The sequence below is a fragment of the Salmo salar genome, chromosome ssa09, assembly GCF_905237065.1.
Source record: "Salmo salar chromosome ssa09, Ssal_v3.1, whole genome shotgun sequence".
NCBI classification, from domain to species: domain Eukaryota; kingdom Metazoa; phylum Chordata; class Actinopteri; order Salmoniformes; family Salmonidae; genus Salmo; species Salmo salar.
The window spans coordinates 31,554,856-31,576,942 of NC_059450.1; the positions used below are offsets into that span (position 1 = coordinate 31,554,856).

A 22,087-nucleotide genomic window follows, 5' to 3' on the forward strand; every position below is an offset into this window, starting at 1 on the left:
GGTGCCCCTTGCTTAGTGGTGTTGCAGACTCTGGGGCCTTTCAGAACAGGTGTGTATATATACTGAGATCATGTGACAGATCATGTGACAGATTGCACACAGGTGGACTCTAACTAATTATGTGACTTCTGAAGGTATTTGGTTGCACCAGATCTTTTTTAGGGGCTTCATAGCAAAGGGGGTGAGTACATATGCTTGCACCACTTTTCCATTCATTTATTTTTTACATTTTTTCAAACAAGTTATTTTTTTCATTTCACTTCACCAATTTGGACTATTTTGTATGTTCATTTCATGAAATCCAAATAAAAATCAATTTAAATTACAGGTTGTAATGCAACAAAATAGTTAAAACGCCAAGGGGGATGAATACTTTTGCAAGGCACTGTAAATAGCCTCTAAAATATATGTGAACAGATCATAAATGTCCCAAAAATATATATTGGAAAGCTGTGAGTGCAATAATATGATACAATATCCAGTGCTTGACATGGACTAAAATAGCTGCCAGTACTCATTTTGGGTGCCACTACTGTTTATATTTAGGGGCAGGAGCTCCACAATACTTTGGAGCTAATATTCTATAAGAGGAACAGGAGCTCAAGCAGTAGAATATTTGAGGTGCTGGTACTCAGCTCTGGTGAGCTCCTGCCCAAGTCAAGCACTGAAAATATCAGTACTTGTTGCATTTCTAACTTGTCTATGTACTATCATCAACTGATTTCAGACAGTGTTCCTCTAAAGCTGTCTGGCTAGCTAGTTAACAAACATACAGTGCAGATCAATTTTTTAAATTAATTATTTTACACAATATCTTATCACAGGACTGACAAAACCTGGTTGACCAACTCCTTGACCTAAATGGCGGATCTTTGTCCCATCATAAGAAGGTTCATGTCCATTCTTGTATTCTAATTCCTAATTCTATGTCGCTCTCCCTCCTCCTCTTCCTCCATCTCTAAGCCCCACCTGTAGGACCCTGACCACCCAGAGCACAGCTAGCCCCCTCTAGATCTCCACACTTCGCCCCTCCAGTCAACCCTCATCCATCCCGTCTATCCTCTCCCACTACAGAAACCTGTAGCCATGCCCGCTACAGATCCAATGGATTATCAGCTAAGGAAGAAGAGTTGCCTCCCACAGAGAGACCAACTATCACCCAAGCCAAGGCTATCACTCAGAGAGGGAAAGTTAACCAGGCCTGAGGAGCTGGCTCCAGCCCCAGCCTCAACCTCACCTGAGCCAGCCTCACCTATATCTCCCCCACCCTCACCTATGTTAGCCAAAGCCTCATCTATGATGTCGGCCCCAGCTTGTCTTGGGTCTCCCCCAGCCTCACCTGTGTAGACTCGATCCCCACCTGTGTCTGTACTTGTCCCCTCTGAACCTCCTGAGCAGCCAGATGAGGAATCCACCACTCCCCCTGATCTCCCTTCCCCACCGTGGGACCTCGCTTCCCCACCGTGGGACCTCGCTTCCCCACCGTGGGACCTCGCTTCCCCACCGTGGGACCTGCCAGCATCCCCTCTGCTGCTGCACCACAGGAAATTAAAGGTCCTACCAGAGGACTCGGCTACGCTTTCAGACTCAACACCTGACGTGAGATCAGATCAATAACTAACTAACTATGCTCCGAGTCTGAGTGGACACCATCTTTTGTATTTTTTACGTTTTACACTGTCTGCTGTTTTCCATCTTGAGTACTGTGTTGTTTACATATTTATAGGTCAGAGGTCAAGTGCCTGTAAAAATGGATGGGATGTTGGCGATCAAGTTGAAACAAGGCGGAAACAAAGTAAGACCCTCAGCCTGTTTTAATACCTCATTGTAGAGGACTGAAACATTCTGACCTGAAACAATTGTTGATGCTGTTGAAGCTAGGTCATCTCAAGTTTTTAAAATAATTAAATCATTCATTATCTACAACTAGATGAAGCAATAAAAGCATAAAACTGTATTGGTTTGCAGGGTTTGGACAACTGGGATGCTGTCTATGGAGTACTGGAGAGGGAGACACAAAGACAGGGATGCTGTTCAAAGACAGGGATGCAGCTACAGAGGTATCTTAAAATTTAAGTTAATGTATTAGCTATCTTTTCAGGTTTAGGAATAGAGTTCAGTATGTTACATGTTGGTGCCCTTTTGCAGAGGTCTTTGTGATGGCCGCCGATCAATATAATATGTAAGGATGACCCAGATTACAGGAGAAAGGACCATATCTTCAAACTAATGTGAGTCCTTCACATTACTAAAAGATCATTTATGCTTAAAGTGGCAATCTAAGTACTGTAGCATTGATGCTATGTTAGAAGTTTGAGGACATTGTAATAAAGTATATAGAGACTGATGCACCTCTGACAAAATGTCTGTGACTGTCTGTTTTGCTGCCTGTGTATGTTGTTCAGTCTGGATGATGGCAATCAGTACCTGCCTCCAGCCGAGAGCAGCAGATTAAATGGGTGGAGGAACTTCAGAAAAGTCTGGAAAGTCCTCGGACTCTTAAGATTCTGGATAAGACAACTGTCAAATGGATGGGCCATTCCTTAAAACTTTGTTATTATAAATGAATAACACATATCTTTTACCAGTGCCCTTACCCTTTAGTTTGGCAGCAGGTAGCCTAGCGCTTAATGGGCCAGTAACCGAAAAGACGCTGGTTTGAATCCCCGAGCCAACTAGGTGAAAAAGCTGTCGATGTGCCCTTGAGCAAGGCACTTAGCCTGTTGAGGACAGACGTTCCGCTAGCGGAACCCCGTTCCACCTGCGGAACCCCTAGCCAACAACCAATGGCATCGCACGGCGCGAAATACAAAACCAACTAAAATACCACAATTTTCTCAAATAATCAACTATTTTACACCATTTTAAAGATAAGACTTTCGTTAATCTAACCACATTGTCCGATTTCAAAAAGGCTTTACAGCGAAAGCAAAACATTAGATTATGTTAGGAGAGTACATAGACACAAATAATCACACAGCCATTTTCCAAGCAAGCATATATGTCACATAAACCCAAACCACAGCTAAATGCAGCACTAACCTTTGATCTTCATCAGATGACACTCCTAGGACATTATGTTATACAATACATGCATGTTTTGTTCAATCAAGTTCATATTTATATCAAAAACCAGCTTTTTACATTAGCATGTGATGTTCAGAACTAGCATACCCACCGAAAACTTCCGGTGAATTTACTAAATTACTCATGATAAACGTTGACAAAATACATAACAATTGTTTTAAGAATTATAGATACAGAACTCCTTTATGCAATCACTATGTCCGATTTTAAAATAGCTTTTCGGCGAAAGCACATTTTGCAATATTCTGAGTACATAGCTCGGCCATCACAGGCTAGCTAATTTGACACTCACCAAGTTTGGGGCTCACTAAACTCAGAATTACTATTAGAAAAATTGGATTACCTTTGCTGTTCTTCGATATCCAAATACCTCTGTTTTGTTCGTGTGTTCAGGTCACTATCCGAAGGGTAACGCGCGAGCGCATTTCGTGACAAAAAAAAATCTAAATATACCCTTACCGTACTTAGAAGCATGTCAAACGCTGTTTAAAATAAATTTCTATGCTATTTTTCTCATAAAATAGCGTTAATATTCCAACCGGGCAAAGTTGTATTCATTCAAAGGCTGAAAGAAAAAAATTGAGAAGTCTCGTGAATGCGCATCTCAGTCTCACTGTCCCCAGGCTGACCACTTACAAACTCTGCTGCTGTACTTTGCCCAGAGACAGCAGACACCCCATTCCACTTTCTGGCGGCTTTAGCGAGCCAATGGGAGCCTTAGAAAGTGTCACGTTACAGCACAGATGCTGTAATGTCGATAGAGATGCAACAGAAGGACAACAAATTGTCAGACATGGCACTTCCTGTATGGAATCTTCTCAGGTTTTGGCCTGCCATATGAGTTCTGTTATACTCACAGACACCATTCAAACAGTTTTAGAAACTTTTGAGTGTTTTCTATCCAAATCTACTAATATATGCATATTCTAGTTTCTGGGCAGGAGTAGTAACCAGATTAAATCGGGTACGTTTTTTATCCGGCCGTGAAAATACTGCCCCCTATCCCAAAGAAGTTAACCATAATTGCTCCTATAATTCACTCAGCATGAGAGCGTCTAAAATTACTAAAGTGTGAATGTGAAATATTACAAAAACAACTATTTTGACAACAAAATAAATTCCAGGTGAGATTATACAATTGTTTGCCTCAATTTGACCTATTACACAATGGTTCCAAACAACTATTTAGGCACTGAAAGAAATTAAATACTTCACCAAATTGTTTGGTATGTTCACATTATATTATTTGATATAAAGTACCAGTCAAAAGTTTGGACACACCTACTCATTCAAGGTTTTTTAAAACATTCTTTTTTTTTTTTTACTATTTTCTATATTGTAGAATAATGGTGAAGGCATCAAAACTATGAAATAACACATATGGAATCATGCAGTAACCAAAAAAGTGTTAAACAAATGATATTCTTCAAAGTAGCCACCCTTTGCCTTGATGACAGCTTCGCACACTCTTGGAATTCTCTCAACCAGCTTCATCTGGAATGCTTTTCCAACCATCTTGAAGGAGTTCCCACATATGGTGAGCACTTATTGGCTGATTTTCCTTCACTCCGCCGTCCAACTCATCCCAACCATCTCAATTGGATTGAGGTTGGGTGATTGTGGAGGCCATGTCATCTGATGCAGCACTCCATCACGCCCCTTGGTCTAATAGCCCTTAAACAGCCTTGATGTGTGTTTTGGGTCATTGTCCGGTTGAAAATCAGTAAGAGCAAACCAGATGGGATGGCGTATCTCTGCAGGATTCTGTGGTAGCCATGCTGGTTAAGTGAGCATTGAATTCTAAATAAATCACTGACGGTGTCACCAGCAAAGCACCCCCACACATCACACCTCCTCCTCCATGCTTCACGGTGGGAACCACACATGTGGAGATCATCTGTTCACCTACTCTGCATCTCACAAAGACACGGTGGTTGGAACCAAAAATCTCACATTTGGACTCATCAGACCAAAAGACAGATTTCCACCGGTCTAATGTACATTGCTCATGTTTCTTGGCCCAAGCAAGTCTCTTCTTTATTATTGGTGTCCTTTGGTAGTGGTTTCTTTGCAGCATTTCGACCATGAAGGCCTGATTCACTCAGTCTCCTCTGAACAGTTGATGTTGAGATGTGTCTGTTACTTGAACTCCGTGATGCATTGATTTGGGCTGCAATCTGAGGCTGGTAACTCTAATGAACTTACCCTCTGCAGTAGAGGTAACACTGGGTCTTCCTTTCCTGTGGCGGTCCTCATGAGAGCCAGTTTCAAGTCAAATCAAATCAAATTGTATTTGTCATATGCGCCGAATACAACAGGTGTAGACCTAACCGTGAAATGCTTACTTACAAGCCCTTAACCAACAATGCAGTTCAACAAATAGTTAATAAAATATTTACTAAAATTAAAGTAAAAAAAATCTAATCAATCAAAAAGTAACACAAGAAATGTACATAACAATAACAAGGCTGCATACAGGGGGTACCGGAACCGAGTCAATGTGCGGGGGTATAGGTTATTTAAGGTGATTTGCAAAATGACTATGCCTAGATAATAACCAGTATACTGTAGCACTTGGTTTTTGCAACTGCACTTGAAGAAACTTTAAAAGTTCTTGAAATGTTCCGCATTGACTGACCTTCATGTCTTAAGGTAATGATGGACTGTCGTTTCTCTTGGCTTATTTGAGCTGTTCCTGACATAATATGGACTTGGTATTTTACCAAATAGGGCTATCTTCTGAATACCACCCATACCTTGTCACAACACAACAGATTGGCAAAAACTCATTAAGAAGGAATTAAACAAATGAACTTTTAACAGGGCACACCTGTTAATGGAAATGCATTTCCAGGTGACTACCTGGAGCTGGTTGAGAGAAGCTGGTTGAGAGAATGCCAAGAGTGTGCAAAGCTGTCATGAAGGCACTGGGGGGCAACTTTGAAGAATCTCAAATATAAAATATATTTTGATTTATTTAAAACCTGTTGGGGATAGGGGGCAGTATTTGCACAGCCGGATAAAAACCGTACCCGATTTAATCTGGTTACTACTCCTGCCCAGTAACTAGAATATGCATATAATTAGTAGATTTGGATAGAAAACACTCTAAAGTTTCTAAAACTGTTTGAATGGTGTCTGTGAGTATAACAGAACTCATATGGCAGTCAAAACCCTGAGACAAATCCTAACAGGAAATGGAAATCTGATGTGTGGAATCACTTCAAACGTTTGCCATTGAAACACACAGGGACTTATTAATCATTTAGCACTTCCTAAGGCTTCTACTAGATGTCAACAGTCTTTACAAAGTGGTTTGAGTCTTCTATGGTAGAAACTGACCCAAAGAGAGGCTTGGGAAGTTGGTCACAGGGGGAGGGCCATTACTACTATGACGCGGGCGCCCATGGGAACCCTTTTGTTCCGAAACGTTTAGTAAGACAGTGCAATCGTCCGCCTTGAATATTATTGAAGCTCTGGTTGAAAAAGGCCCTAAAGATTTATGTTATACAACGTTTGACATGTTTGAACGAACGTAAATATATATTTTTTGCACATTCGTAACGACAAGTCCCGTGTGCTTCGGTACATTATGAGTAGCATTCGGAACGCGCTAACAAGAAGGAACTATTGAGACATAAATTATTGACTTTTTCGAACAAAACTACATTTGTTGTGGACCTGGGATTCCTGGAAGTGCCTTCTGATGAAGATAATCAAAGGTAAGGGAATATTTACAATAGTATATTTGATTTTAGATGGTTCCAAGATGGCGCTAACATGTATTGCCTAGCCTATTTTTCTGAGCATACCACGTCGTTTATTGCAAAGTGTGATTTCCCAGTAAAGTTATTTTTAAATCTGGCAATGCGGTTGCATTCACGAGATGCTAATCTATAATTCTTTGAATGACAATATTACATTTTAACAATGTTTTCGAATAGTAATTTTGTAAATTGTAGCGCTGATTCACCGGAAGCATTTGAGGGAAAATATTTTCTGAACGTCACGCGCCGATGTAAAATGCTGTTTTTATATATAAATATGAACTTTATCGAACAAAAAATGCATGTATTGTGTAACATGATGTCCTAGGAGTGTCATCTGATGAAGATTGTCAAAGGTTAGTGCTGCATTTAGCTGTGTTTTGGGTATTTGTGATGCATGCTAGTTGCTTTGAAAATGGCAGTGTGATTTTTTTTTGGCAGGGTACTCTCCTAACATAATCTAATGTTTTGCTTTTGCTGTAAAGCCTTTTTGAAATCGGACAACGTGGTTCGATTCAGGAGAGGTGTATCTATAAAATGGTGTGAAATGTTTGAGAAATTGAAGTTATAGCATTTATGAGGTTTTGTATTTCGCGCGACGCGATTCCACTGGCTGTTGACTAGGGTGGGACGCAAGCGTCCCACGTTCCCAGACAGGTTAACTCTTTTGGTTGAACACTTTTTGTTTAACACTTTTTTGGTTACTACATGATTCCATATGTTATTTCATAGTTTTGATGTCTTCACCATTATTCTACAATGTAGAAAACAGTAAAAATAAAGAAAAACCCTTGAATGAGTAGGTGTGTCCAAACGTTTAAATGGTACTGTACATCAATAACTCCTTATTAGATACTCTGAAATACTTTGAAGCCTGTTATAACATAACATCTTCGGAAGATGATTGTGAAGCTCTAACCTCTAAGACCATTGTGGACTACAGGAAAAGGAGGACCGAGCACACCCCCATTCTCATCAATGGGGCTGTAGTGGAGCAGGTTGAGAGCTTCAAGTTCCTTGGTGTCCACATCACCAACAAACGAACATGGTCCAAGCACACCAAGACAGTCGTGAAGAGGGCACGACAAAACCTATTCCTCCACGGGAGACAGAAAATATTTGGCATTGGTCCTCAGATCCTCAAAAGGTTCTACAGCTACACCATCGAGAACATCCTGACTGGTTGCATCATTGCCTTGTATGGCAACTGCTCGGCCTCCTACCGCAAGGCACTACAGAGGGTAGTGCGTACGGCCCAGTACATCACTGGGGCCAAGCTTCCTGCCATCCAGGACCTCTATACCAGGCGGTGTCACAGGAAGGCCCTAAAAATTCTCAAAGACTCCAGCCACCCTAGTCGTAGACTATTATCTCTAATACTGCACAGCAAGCGGTACCGGAGGACCAAGTCTAGGTCCAAGAGACTTCTAAACAACTTCTACCCCCAAGCCATAAGACTCCTGAACATCTAATCAAATGGGTACCCAGATTATTTGCATTGCCTCTCCCCCTCATTTACGCTGCTGCTACTCTCTTTGATTATCTATCTATGCATAAGTCACTTTAATAACTCTACCCACGTGTATATATTACCTTAACTACCTCGACTAACAGTTGTACCCCTTGTATATAGCCTCTATTGTTATTTTACTGCTGCTCTTTAATTATTTGTTACTTTTATTTCTTTTTTTTTTTGTATTTTTCTTAAAACTGCATTGTTGTTAAAGGGCTTGTAAGTAAACATTTCACTGTAAGGTCTACCTGTTGTATTCGCCGCATGTGACAAATACAATTTGATTTGATTTGAAAGTGATTTGTGGTATTTCCTGTGAGTGGAGTCTGTCATCTTAACAATTGATCTTCATATCATCTTTACAACTGTCAAAATGCCACAATGTTTTTCTGTTGTAAACTGTGAGCATTTGTTGATGATATGTTGGCAACAATTGATATGTTAATTTGATCATTTTGTTGATCTACTTAAGATTTTGCTACGTGATCTTTTCTCGTGAGATTTTATGCCACTGCCTATTAAAAAAGACTAATGTATTTATTCTATCAAAATAATCACATTCAGTTGGCGTATTTCATTTTGCACAACAGTTCAATCCACAATAATTTTCAAATCACCACTTTTGCTAATTGAAATAGGCCCAATATCTCTGATGTAGAAACAAATAGATAATCCTTAACTTGCTCAAACGAAATTTTGGGTAAACGATTCATTATGCCAATGACGAATTTCCCGATATTGGAATTATACATGTGCATTTTAAGAAGCCTACATTATTGGTGCATTTGTCATTTTATCGATTAAAGGCCTCCAATCTTGTTTTGAAAACTTTAGCATATTTTGAACATCACATTGTGTGAACAGTATTCGTATCTTAACATATTTTAATCAGTACAACTAAATGAGTGGACATTTCCAAAGACAGTATCCTTTTCGCAATTAATTTTCGTTTCATAATTTAATTTAATTTAATCACGGTGTGATTACGATGGATGCACTTTTAGAAGGTGCAATAGTCAGGTTTCGATTATTTTCGATACAGACTTCAACTAAGAAACAACGAAAGGACTTATTTAACACTGAGCATGTGTTAGTCTAATAAAGCCTGCATTCAGATAAAATTAGGGGACAATTTCTCATCTAATATTCCACATTTATTATGATTTCCCCCCCATTTAGGCTAGCACTGTCTCACTTTTGATCATCTGATTGGACGTTTGTGTGTTTGTTGCAGATTCTGTCAAAATAAATGTTTTTGATGGAAATGTTCAATTTCTCTGGAATTGAGAAATATGTGAAGAATTATATCACAACATACAGTCGAAGAAGAAGCGTCAGCAAATCACATGCCACAAATAACAGATCTTTCGACGTTTTCGATCCTAGGCCTTTGGTAGGCTACAGTAGCGTACTACGCCTCCTTGAATCAGCAACATTTGCTACCGCACGATGGCGACAGAGACAATGAAAGCAACAAGCCATTCAATTCCTCAAGTCTATTCCTTGTTTTTGTAGTTCAAAAGTTGACTCAAAATGTTGCAATTGGTCTAACATCTTGAGCTGTGTCTATTTGTGAAAGAATTTGTGATTTTTTTTCTTCATAATTGCTGGTGCACATATTTCCGTTACGATGAGGCCTAGGTCTGCCTATAGCTTACACCACACAATCATGTTGTTGAATTTGACACAGTTTGGGTAATGCGCCATGATATTTCAGGTCATGCATTTCATCAAACAGTTTTATTGTTAAAAGCATGTAGTCAAAGACGAGACGTGTGGATACACTCTTAGAAAAATAGGTTCTGGAAATAACCAAAAATGGTTCCATGCTTGCTTCAAATATGGCACCCCTTAAGGTTCTATATCGAACTGAAAATGGTTTAATTTAGAACATTATATGGATCCAAGGATTCATATATTTGGTTCAGTGAAGAAGAACCCCTGGAGTTCTGATCAAAGAACCATACAAAAGGGTTCTATATAGAACCTTAAAGGGTTACATACATGAAGCAAGCAATGGAACCCTAAAAGTGTAGAAGAAAGGGATCAAGGGATTCTATGTAGGCTCGGTTATTACCGCAAACACAATGATTGGAATGTAGACCTATTAGCCAGCAAGATAATTAGTGTGGACTTGCAAAGCAAAAGTCCTGACTTTAAATATTTGCCAGAGCTGGTGAGGCATTGTCCAAGTGGCTGCTACACAGAGTGGACGCGGAGAAGTCCAGTGGCTATAAGAGTCAGGCTGGTTCCCAGACTTGCCCATAAAAAAATGATCATCAGAAGATTCCATCACCATCATCTACCATTCTCTGTCCAGCTCCCTTCGATCAAGCCATCAACTGACCCTCTCCATCTTCGGAGGATGGAGCTTTCAAAGACTTGGCCTCTATTGAATGACCTTTCATTATATAGTGCTTGTTCGTTTTTTTCTCTGCTTCTTTGCTATTCAAATCTGGGATCAGAACATAATTATCTTCTGCGGATTAAATTATTGATCTTTTTTAGTCGCATCAACAACTTTCCCCCTGAACTTTTTGAAACAACTGCTGTTTTGACCACTTTACCAGCCCTTTAGATAAAACTTAGTGAATGCCATCTTTGTCCATTTCTCTGCTATTCAAATATACAATCAGATCAAAAATAGATTATATGGATCCAACAATATAGCTGTTTTAGTAACTGTGTCAACAACTTTTCATCTCAACTTTTACAAACAACTGCCATTTTGACCACTTTCCCAACAAGTTAGACAAAAAGTTGGAGAGTATAACATCTTAGTATAACACCCCCACCCCCCCCCACACACACACACACACACACATCATCCACACGTCAACCTCCCTTCAACCATGTCTATCCTACAGTTGAAGTCGGAAGTTTACATACACCTTAGCCAAATACACTTAAACTCAGTTTTTCACAATTCCTGACATTTAATCCTAGTAAAAATTCCCTGTCTTAGGTCAGTTTGTCAAAAATGCCACAACTAGGCAGGGAACAAGGAAACCCAACTAGACAAAAATCCACCTCAACAGAGTTGGGACACAGCCCAGGATAAACGTCCTTCCAACAAAGTACAAGAGAGAAAAACAATCCCCAAAACCCCACGACAGGAAACACAAACAATCCCGCACAAACCTAAACCAAGAAAGCTAGACTAAATACCCCACTAACGATCTCAACTCAAAACAGGTGATAACACAAGACAGACAAAACCAAACGAAAATGAAAAGGAGATCGGTGGCAGCTAGTAGGCCGACGACGACGACCGCCGAGCGCTGCCCGAACAGGGAGAGGAGCCACCTTCAGTAGACGTTGTGACAGTACCCCCCCGACGCGCGCTCCCGCAGCGCGCCGACGCCGGCCTCGAGGGTGACCCGGACGGCGAGGCGCAGGGCGATCCGGATGGAGGCTGTGGAACTCCGGCAACAGTGATGGGTCCCGGATGTCCTCCACTGGTACCCAGCACCTCTCCTCCGGACCGTACCCCTCCCAATCCACGATGTACTGCAGGCCCCCTCCCCGGCGCCTAGAGTCCAAGATGGAACGGACTGTGTACGCCGGGTCCCCCCCGATGTCCAGGGGGGGGCGGAGGGACCTCCCACACCTCAACGTCCTGCAGTGGACCAGCTACCACCGGCCTGAGGAGAGACACATGAAACGAGGGGTTAATACGGTAATAAGAGGGGAGCTGTAACCTATAACACACCTCGTTTATCCTCCTCAGGACTTTAAATGGCCCCTCAAACCGCGGACCCAACTTCTGGCAGGGCAGGCGGAGGGGCAGGTTCCGGGTTGAGAGCCAGACCCTGTCCCCCGGTGTGAACACGGGGGCCTCCCTGCGGCGGGGGTCAGCGCTCTCCTTTTGCCGTCCACCAGCCCATTTAAGGTTTGCTGGACGGCTCTCCAGGTCTCCTTTGAGCGCTGCACCCAGTCTTCCACCGCAGGAGCCTCAGTCTGGCTCTGATGCCAGGGCACCAGGACTGGCTGGTAACTCAACACGCACTGAAAGGGCGACAGGTTAGTAGAGGAGTGGCGGAGAGAGTTCTGAGCCATCTCGGCCCATGGCACGAACCTCGCCCACTCTCCTGGCCCGTCCTGGCAATAGGACCGCAGAAACCTGCCCACATCCTGATTAATTCTCTCCACCTGCCCATTACTCTCGGGGTGAAAACCTGAGGTCAAACTGACCGAAACCCCCAGCCGCTCAATAAACGCCCTCCACACCCGGGACGTAAACTGGGGACCCCGATCAGAGACGATGTCCTCAGGTATCCCGTAGTGCCGGAAGACGTGAGTAAACAGGGCCTCCACGGTCTGTAGGGCCGTAGGAAGACCGGGCAAAGGGAGGAGACAGCAGGACTTAGAGAACCGATCCACAACGACCAGGATCGTGGTGTTCCCCTGAGATGGAGGGAGATCGGTGAGGAAATCCACCGACAGGTGGGACCACGGCCACTGTGGAACGGGGAGGGGCTGTAGCTTCCCTCTAGGCAGGTGTCTAGGAGCCTTACACTGAGCGCACACCGAACAGGAGGAGACATAGAACCTCACGCCCCTCGCCAATGTGGGCCACCAGTACTTCCCTCTAAGACCCCGCACCGTCCACTCAATCCCTGGATGACCCGAGGAGGGTAGCGTGTGCGACCACCTGGTCAATCGATCGCGGACACCGAGCGGGACGTACTTCCGACCCGCATGACACTGAGGTGGAGTAGGTTCTGACTGTAACGCCCGCTCGATGTCCACCTCCCAGACAACCGGTGCCACCAGACAGGAGGCCGGAAGTATGGGAGTGGGGTCGATGGACCGTTCCTCGGTATCGTAGAGACGAGACAGTGCGTCGGCCTTAGTGTTATGGGAACCTGGTATATATGAGATAGTAAACCGGAATCTAGTGAAAACATTGCCCATCTAGCTTGACGAGGGTTCAGTCTCCTCGCCGCCCGGATGTACTCCAGATTACGGTGGTCAGTCCAGATGAGAAAAGGGTGTTGCGCCCCTCAAGCCAATGTCTCCAAACCTTCAGGGCCCTTACTACAGCCAGCAACTCCCTGTCCCCCACATCATAGTTACGCTCCGCCAGACTAAGCTTCCTAGAAAAGAAAGCACAGGGGCGAAGTTTTGGGGGCGCGCCCGAGCGCTGTGACAGCATGGCTCCAACCCCAGCCTCGGATGCGTCCACCTCCACTATGAATGGCAAAGAGGGGTCCCGATGCGCCAGCACAGGAGCATCGGTAAACAGAGTCTTCAGCCGACCAAAAGCTCTGTCCGCCTCCGCCTACCACCGCAACCGCACCGGCCCCCCCTTCATCAGTGAGGTAATGGGAGCCGCCACCTGCCCAAAGCCCCAGATAAACCTCCGGTAGTAATTGGCAAACCCTAAGAACTGCTGCACCTCCTTAACCGTGGTCGGAGTCGGCCAATTACGCATGGCCGAAATGCGTTCACATTCCTTCACCACCCCAGATGTGGAAATGCGACACCCCAGAAAAGAGACGGCTTGTTTGGAAAACACACATTTCTCGGCCTTGACGTACAGGTCATGCTCCAACAGTCTCCCAAGCACTTTACACACTAGAGAAACATGGGCGGCACGTGTGGCGGAGTAGATCAGAATGTCATCGATGTACACCACCACACCCTGCCCGAGCAGGTCCCGGAGAATCTCGTCTACAAAGGATTGAAAGACGGCTGGAGCATTCTTCAACCCATACGGCATGACGAGGTACTCATGGCCAGATGTGGTACTAAATGCGGTCTTCCACTTGTCTCCATCTCGGATACGCACCAAATTGTACACGCTCCTGAGATCCAGTTTTGTGAAGAAGCGTGCCCCGTGAAATGACTCCACCGCCGTAGCGATGAGAGGTAGCGGGTAACTGAAACCCACTGTGATGGAATTTAGACCTCTGTAGTCAATGCACGGACGCAAACCTCCCTCCTTCTTCTTCACAGAAAAAAGCTTGAGGAGACAGGTGAGTTGGATGGCCGAATGTATCTCTGCCTCAAGGACTCAGTGACATATGTCTCCATAGCCACTGTCTCCTCCTGGGACAGAGGATACACGTGACTCCTGGGAAGTGCAGGGTTAACCTGGAGGTTTATCGCACAATCTCCTCGTCGATGAGGTGGTAATAGAGTCGCCTTCGTTTTACTGAAGGCGAAAGCCAAATCGGCATATTCTGAGGGAATGCGCACGGTAGAGACTTGGTCCGGACTCTCCACCGTAGTCGCACCGATGGAAACTCCTACACATCTGCCCGAGCACTCCTCTGACCACCCGTTAAGAGCCCTCTCTCTCCACGAAATCTTAGGATTGTGATTGGCCAGCCAGGGAATCCCCAGCACCACCGGAAACGCAGGGGAATCAATGAGGAAGAGGCTAATCCGCTCCTCATGACCCCCCCTGCGTTACCATGACCAGTGGAACTGTGGCTTCCCTGACCAGCCCTGACCCAAGTGGTTGACTATCTAAGGCGAGGATGGGAAGGGTTGGTCCAACTGAACCAAAGGAATCCCTAACTTAGATGCGACCCCACGGTCCATAAAACTCCCAGCCGCGCCTGAATCGACTAGCGCCTTATGCTAGGAATGAGGGGAAAACTCAGGGAAAGAAACCAATACATGCATGTGGCCGACAGGGGGCTCTGGGTGAGTCTGGTGCTGACTCACCTGAGGTGTCGGAGTAGTGCTCTGCCTGACTTCTCGACTCCAGGACGAGATTCTCCAGCACCGGTCGGCAGTGTGTCCTCTACGACCACAGTGGGTGCAGGAGAAGACTCTCCCTCCAGTCTTCCTAGCTGCAGCACCCCCTATCCCCATGGGCGTTGGAGCAGGAGTGCTGGGAGGTGGAATGAACAGGGCCCAATCGGGACGCCCGCGGGCAGCCAGCAAGTTGTCCAATCTGATGGACAGATCTATGAGTTGGTCCAGTGTCAGGTAGTGTCCCTACATGGCAGCTCCCTGCGGATGTCTTCTCTAAGACTACACCGATAATGATCCATCAGGGCCCTCTCATTCCACCCCGCTCCAGCGACCAGGGTCCGGAACTCCAGCGCGAAGTCCTGCACACTTCTCGTCTCCTGTCTTAAATGGAATAGCCGCTCACCCGCCACTATGCCCTCCGGTGGATGATCGAACACAGCACGGAAGTGGCGGGTGAACTCTGGGTAATGGTCCCTTGCAGAGTCCGGACCCTCCCAGACGGCATTGGCCCATTCTAGGGCTTTACCCGTGAGACAGGAGACACTGACGCTTTCCAACTGGAGCAGGAACCCCTTACACCCAGCGGCCGTCCAATCGTACTCCCTCGGGAGCGCAAGCTTAATCCCGCTGGGGCTGGGCGCCGTCGGCAATGGTAGGGGCGCAGGTTGTAGAGCAGCTGCAGGTGTGGTGGGGAGAGCGCTTCTCTCCCAACTCTCCATTCGTGCCAACACTTGGTCCATGGCTGTTCCCAGGCGATGTAGGATGGTGGTGTGTTGAGCGACCCGTTCCTCCATGAATGAGTGGGGCGCTTCCACTCCTGCTGACTCCATAGTGTTGGGTGCGGGATTCTGTCACGATGCACTAGAAGTGAGGGAGGGGTGAAGTCAGGCGCAGTAGACCAAAGGTCCATAGTAGAACGTTTTATTTCCAAAAATGCCATAACTAGGCAGGGAACAAGGAAACCCAACTAGACAAAAATCCACCTCAACAGAGTCGGGACACAGCCCAGGATAAACGTCCTTCCAACAAAGTACAAGAGAGAAAAACAATACCCAAAACCCCACGACAGGAAACACAAACAATCCCGCACAAACCTAAACCTAGAAAGCTAGACTAAATACCCCACTAACAAACTCAAATCAAAACAGGTGATAACACAAGACAGACAAAACCAAACGAAAATGAAAAGGGGATCGGTGGCAGCTAGTAGGCTGGCGACGACAACCACCGAGCGCCGCCCAAACAGAAAGAGGAGCCACCTTCAGTAGACGTTGTGACACAGTTAGGATCACCACTTTATTTTAAGAATGTGAAATGTCAGAATAATAGTAGAGAGAATGATTTATTTCTGCTTTTATTTCTTTCATCACATTCCCAGTGGGTCAGAAGTTTACATACACTCAATTAGTATTTGGTAGCATTGCCTTTAAATTGTTTCACTTGGGTCAAATGTTTTGTGTAGCCTTTCACAAGCTTCCCACAATAAGTTGGGTGAATTTTGGCCCATTCCTCCTGACAGAGCTGGTGTAACTGAGTCAGGTTTGTTCTCCTTGCTCGCACACTCTTTTTCAGTTCTGCCCACAATTCTCTATAGGATTGAGGTCAGGGCTTTGTGATGGCCACTCCAATACCTTGACTTTGTTGTCTTTAAGCCATTTTGCCACAGCTTTGAAAGTATGCTTGGTGTCATTGTCCATTTGGAAACCATTTGCGACCAAGCTTTAACTTCCTGACTGATGTCTTGAGATGTTGCTTCAATATATCCACATAATTTTTGTTCCTCATGATCCCATCTATTTTGTGAAGTGCACCAGTCCCTTCTGCAGCAAAGCACCCCCACAACATGATGCTGCCACCCCTGTGCTTCACGGTTGGGATGGTGTTCTTCGGCTTGCAAGCATCCCCCTTTTTCCTCCAAACATAACGATGGTCATTATGGCCAAACAGTTATATTTTTGTTTCATCAGACCAGAGAACATTTTTCCAAAAAGTATGATCTTTGTCCCCATGTGCAGTTGCAAACCGTAGTCTTGCTTTTTATGACGGTTATAGAGCAGCGGCTTCTTCCTTGCTGTGCGGCCTTTCAGATTATGTCGATATAGGACTTGTTTTACTGTGGATATAGATACTTTTGTACCAGTTTCCTCCAGCATTTTCACAAGGTCCATTGCTGTTGTTCTGGGATTGATTTGCACCTTTCGCACCAAGGTACGTTCATCTCTAGGAGACAGAACACGTCTCCTTCTCCTTCCTGTGCGTTATGATGGCTGCGTGGTCCCATGGTGTTTTTGCTTGCTTACTATTGATTGTACAGATGAACATGGTACCTTCAGGCGTTTGGAAATTGCTCCCAAGGATGAACCAGATTTGTGGTCTACAATTTTTTTCTGAGGTCTTGGCTGATTTCTTTTGATTTTCCCATGATGTCAAGCAAAGAGGCCCTGAGTTTAAAGGTACACCTCCAATTGACTCAAATTATGTCAATTAGCCTATCAGAAGCTTCTAACGCCATGACATAATTTTCAGGAATTTTCCAAGCTGTTTAAAGGCACAGTCAACTTAGTGTATGTAAACTTCTGACCCACTGGAATTGTGATACAGTGAATTATAAGTGAAATAATCTGTCTGTAAACAATTGTTGGAGAAATTACTTGTGTCATACACAAAGTAGATGTCCTAATTGACTTGCCAAAACTATAGTTTGTTAACAAGACATTTGTGGAGTGGTTGAAAAACGAGTTTTAATGACTCCAACCTAAGTGTGTAAACTTCCGACTTCAACTGTATGTATTTATCCAGTCAGAACTTTTTTTTTAACAGCTTTATCATTTGATTAAGAAATGAATGTCAGGGTTAAACGCTCGAGATAAAATAGTTGATTTCTTTATTTTAAACTTCAGCAACGTCTCCTTGTCTTCTGTACTCTATTATTACAGTTGTCATATACTTTGGAATTCTATACTGTGGTATTCTATACTGTGGTATTCTAGTAAGATTGTATAAAAGTGTAGTAGGCTAGTCTGAGTGTATTTATTTGTGATGATCCAACTGCCCCACAATCCAAAGTAATAGGGTTGATCGTGTAGTCTATAAAAATAATCAGAACAATTATTTTGCTAAATTTAACTAGGAGTATATTTAACTGCTTGGCTGAATTAAAACATTTTAAACTTCTTCCACTACTTTTAAAGAGTTAAAGCAAGTCCCACCATTTTTTCTTGTCGTAACCATGTCGTTTATTTTTGGTAATTTCATTTTCACCATTTCTGTGTGGTGGTTAATATTTATAGTAGTTATATTCATGACATTTACATTATTTTGAGGTTTTCTAGTAATTACAGGACATCATGTTTTTAACATCGATTACGTTGTGTTTGAATTGTGACTGAAAAGCAAAAAAAAAGCAAAATCCTAATAATACATTTTTAAACGAAACAACATGTTCCAGATATAAAGGCTTACCCTTTATAATGTTTACACAGATTCTATAGAAATCATTCATAAGCAAATGTCATGCTCTGCCTTGCTACAGGCTGGCAAAGGGCTTATTTGTCAAATGACCAGATGTAGCTCGGCATATTTTCTTTAATTTAATATATATGCCTGTCTTTCTTGTTTTACAAAATCACATCATTATTCGGCTTGCCTGTAAAGCATTTAATTGTGAACTACACTGAGTGTAAAAAAGTTAAGGAACACCTAATATCAAGTTGCACCTCCCCCACCCCGCTTTGCCCTCAGAACAGCCCCCATTCTTCAGGGCATGGACTCTACAAGGCGTCGAAAGCGTTCTCAGGGATGCTGGTCCATGTTGACTCCAACACTTCCCACAGCTGCGTCAAGTTGGCTGGATGTCCTTTGGGGGGTGGACCATTCTTGATACACACGGGAAACTGTTGAGCGTGTAAAACCCAGCAGTGTTGCAGTTCTTGACGCATTCAAACCCGTGCGCCTGGCACCTACTGCCATACCCCGTTCAAAGGCACTTTCACCTGGATTCCCATGGTCAGTCTATGTCATGGAAAGAGCAGGTGTTCCTATTGTTTTGAACACCCAGTGGCCCCAAGCCTATAGAATTGTCTTCATTCGATAGGTTATTCGTTATTCCGATCACGCGCCTCCTAAAGCTGCTGCTGCTGCTGCTGCTGATTAAATCAATCACCACACAGCTCAAAGATTTAACAATGTTGGTCTCGGCCAGTAAAATCAGTCCTTGATAAACTAATTATAAAACTCCCCAAAATAGGATATTTCCCAAAATAACGAGATTGCAATATCGACAAATATCTCTGTTCCACAAATTGTTGTTTTTAATTACTTCAATTGACCTAACCACAAAAGAGAAAAAAAAACTTCCTGTTGTGTATGAACATTGGCTTGAAATTGAACATCTTTCCGATTTATTGCAGGAGAACATATATGCACACACCTTTAATTAAGCTCTCACTTTATGGTTGACCAATAAATGCATATAGCCTGCTACACACATTAGGGGAAGGCGAAATGCAAACACTCTTTTCAACTGTGCAGCTATCCCACACATGGCTATCGACTACGGAACATAACGGTCAAAATACTGCAGGCTTGTCTGTTATAAACGAATACAGATTTACAATACAGTAAGTAATACAGCACCTCTAAACAAAATCACAATTAAAAAGTGTGCCCTTAGGTTAGGTCCCAAAAAAGTTATCCACGGCCAGACCAATTTTATAATAAAAATGTATGATCAAATAATTAGGCCTACGTCGAATAATTATTCATTATTATTTATCAAGGTCTATAAATCAATATAACGGTTTGCTGTGATAACAGTTGTAGAGATACTTTATCTCTGTACCTAAATTATGCAAAATGTGTTATAAACTGAAGGAGTAACTTGTGTTTCTGTTAGCCATTATAACACATGCAGAGAATAGTTTTATTAAAATTCCAGATCAAACATTTTATTTTCATTGTATCAATTGAATCAAAATTATTTTCTCCAATACCCCCAAGCCATAAGACTCCTGAACAGCTAATCAAATGGCTACCCCAGACTATTTGCATTGTTCCCCCCACCCCCTCTTTTACGCTTCTGCTACTCTGTTTATTATCTATGCATAGTCACTTTAACTCTACCTACATGTACATATTACCTCAACTAACCGGTGCCCCTGCACATTGACTCTGTACCGGTACCCCCTGTATATAGCATCGCTATTGTTATTTTACTGCTGCTCTTTAATTATTTTTGTACTTATCTATTTTTTACTTATTTTTCTTAACTGCATTGTTGGTTAAGGGCTTGTAAGTAAGCATTTCACTGTAAGGTCTACGCGTGTTATATTCGTCACGTGACAAATAACATTTGTTTCTACATTGGTTGCTGTTTGGGGTTTAGGCTGGGGGTCTGTACAGCACTTTGTGACATCAGCTGATGTAAAAAGGGCTTTATAAATACCATTGATTGATTGATTGATTCAATAGACTTAGATTTCCCCTCTGCAATACACCAGCTTTGTAAACCAATAGGCTTTCTGTCCTATACCGCTAGAGGGCTCTCTGCTCTCATATGTGCGCCAGTGTCGTTCAGTTTAATAACGGAGTTTTGCTGTCTGTTTGCTTGCTTATCGTCTCATGACCACATAACATTATTTGTGCCCGAAAGTGAATAATAACTGTTTAGATTAACGGCGTGTTTATAAATATGTTGCAGTAGGCCTACCTGTTGACATTGTAATCAAAACAAATCCATACCTATACACTGATTAAGCTAGTACTTTCAATATATTTTTTTTACCTTTATTTTACTAGGCAAGTCAGTTAAGAACAGATTCGTATTTACAATGACGGCCTACCTCGGACGACGCTGGGCCAATTGTGCGTCACCCTATGGGATTCCCAATCACGGCCGGATGTGATACGGCCTGGATTCGAACCAGGGACTGTAGTGACGCCTCTTGCGCTGAGATGCAGTGCCTTAGACAGCTGCGTCATTCGGGAGGCCAACTAAATTGTGCTTGTCAGTCTGAGAGATTAAATTGTAAGCGTTTGTTTTAGGTGTGGAACATAACATAGTTGGAATTATTTTTAGAATTATACTTTTATGGCCGGAACTTCGTTGTAAACCATTATAGGCTACCATTCATTTACTTTAGGTTCCCTTACGGAAACAAGGTGTTTGAATAACTTTTTATTTAACGTAGGCATTTACTTTTGGAAATAAGACAATAATCAAATGATTTTGTAATGCAATAATCGCATCAAATAGGCCTACTAATCTCCTACTCTTCACTATTAATCCTCAATAGAGATGTGCTGTGCATCAGGCCTGTGCATCAGTTCTTGTAGTAGGCTAGGTTAATTACCTTATACCGACACTTTAGGATTCAGATAGACGTCATAATCAGTGGCTGCAGTAGCAGCGTCTCCAAATATGTGTTTTTAAAACAAGCACATGCATAAACATAGCCTTCACAAAACAAACGATGCGGCACAGCATTTGCAGGGTGTATCAAGTAGATGAATGTGATTTGTGATGAAATCGGATGCATATGCGTCCTCACTCACTGGCGCAACACAGGCCTAGGCCATAATTGTCTTTCATGCAGTTTTCAAATATAGCCTATTTTAATTATAGGTTATTACTGGTATTTTTTTACTCATAGAACTGACATTTATTCGTTAAATATATTAAATTGTGTAATGGTGTATTGCAAACTAATTTGCCATAACAAAATAGACGATATAGGTTGCAGAGATAATACCACAAACTTTAGAAAGCACGTGCTCATGACCTTGTTTGTTTACTCCCGCTGGTTTCTAGAGCTGAAAGAAAGTGTTGACAACCAGTCCGTTCCTTAAGTGATGCGATATGGCTGCTCAGGAGTATCACATTCTCTGTACAACAGCTATAGTCTCTGGACTCATCACCACCATGAGAATGCAAGAAAAAACACTTTGTGTACATGTACAATTTAGCAGACACTTTTCCAGAGCGACTTACAGGAGCAATCAGAGTTAAGTG

At 43.1% G+C, this 22,087-nt stretch overlaps 1 long non-coding RNA gene across 1 annotated transcript; it reads left to right on the top strand.

The window, feature by feature from the left end:
• The first annotated feature begins 174 nt into the window (after window positions 1-174).
• Window positions 175-2,667, top strand: LOC106611222 (uncharacterized). Its single transcript, XR_001330080.2, has 4 exons — window positions 175-1,599; window positions 1,727-1,795; window positions 1,969-2,060; window positions 2,149-2,667. It is a non-coding gene; the product is annotated as an uncharacterized lncRNA (long non-coding RNA).
• Window positions 2,668-22,087: the final 19,420 nt, after the last annotated feature.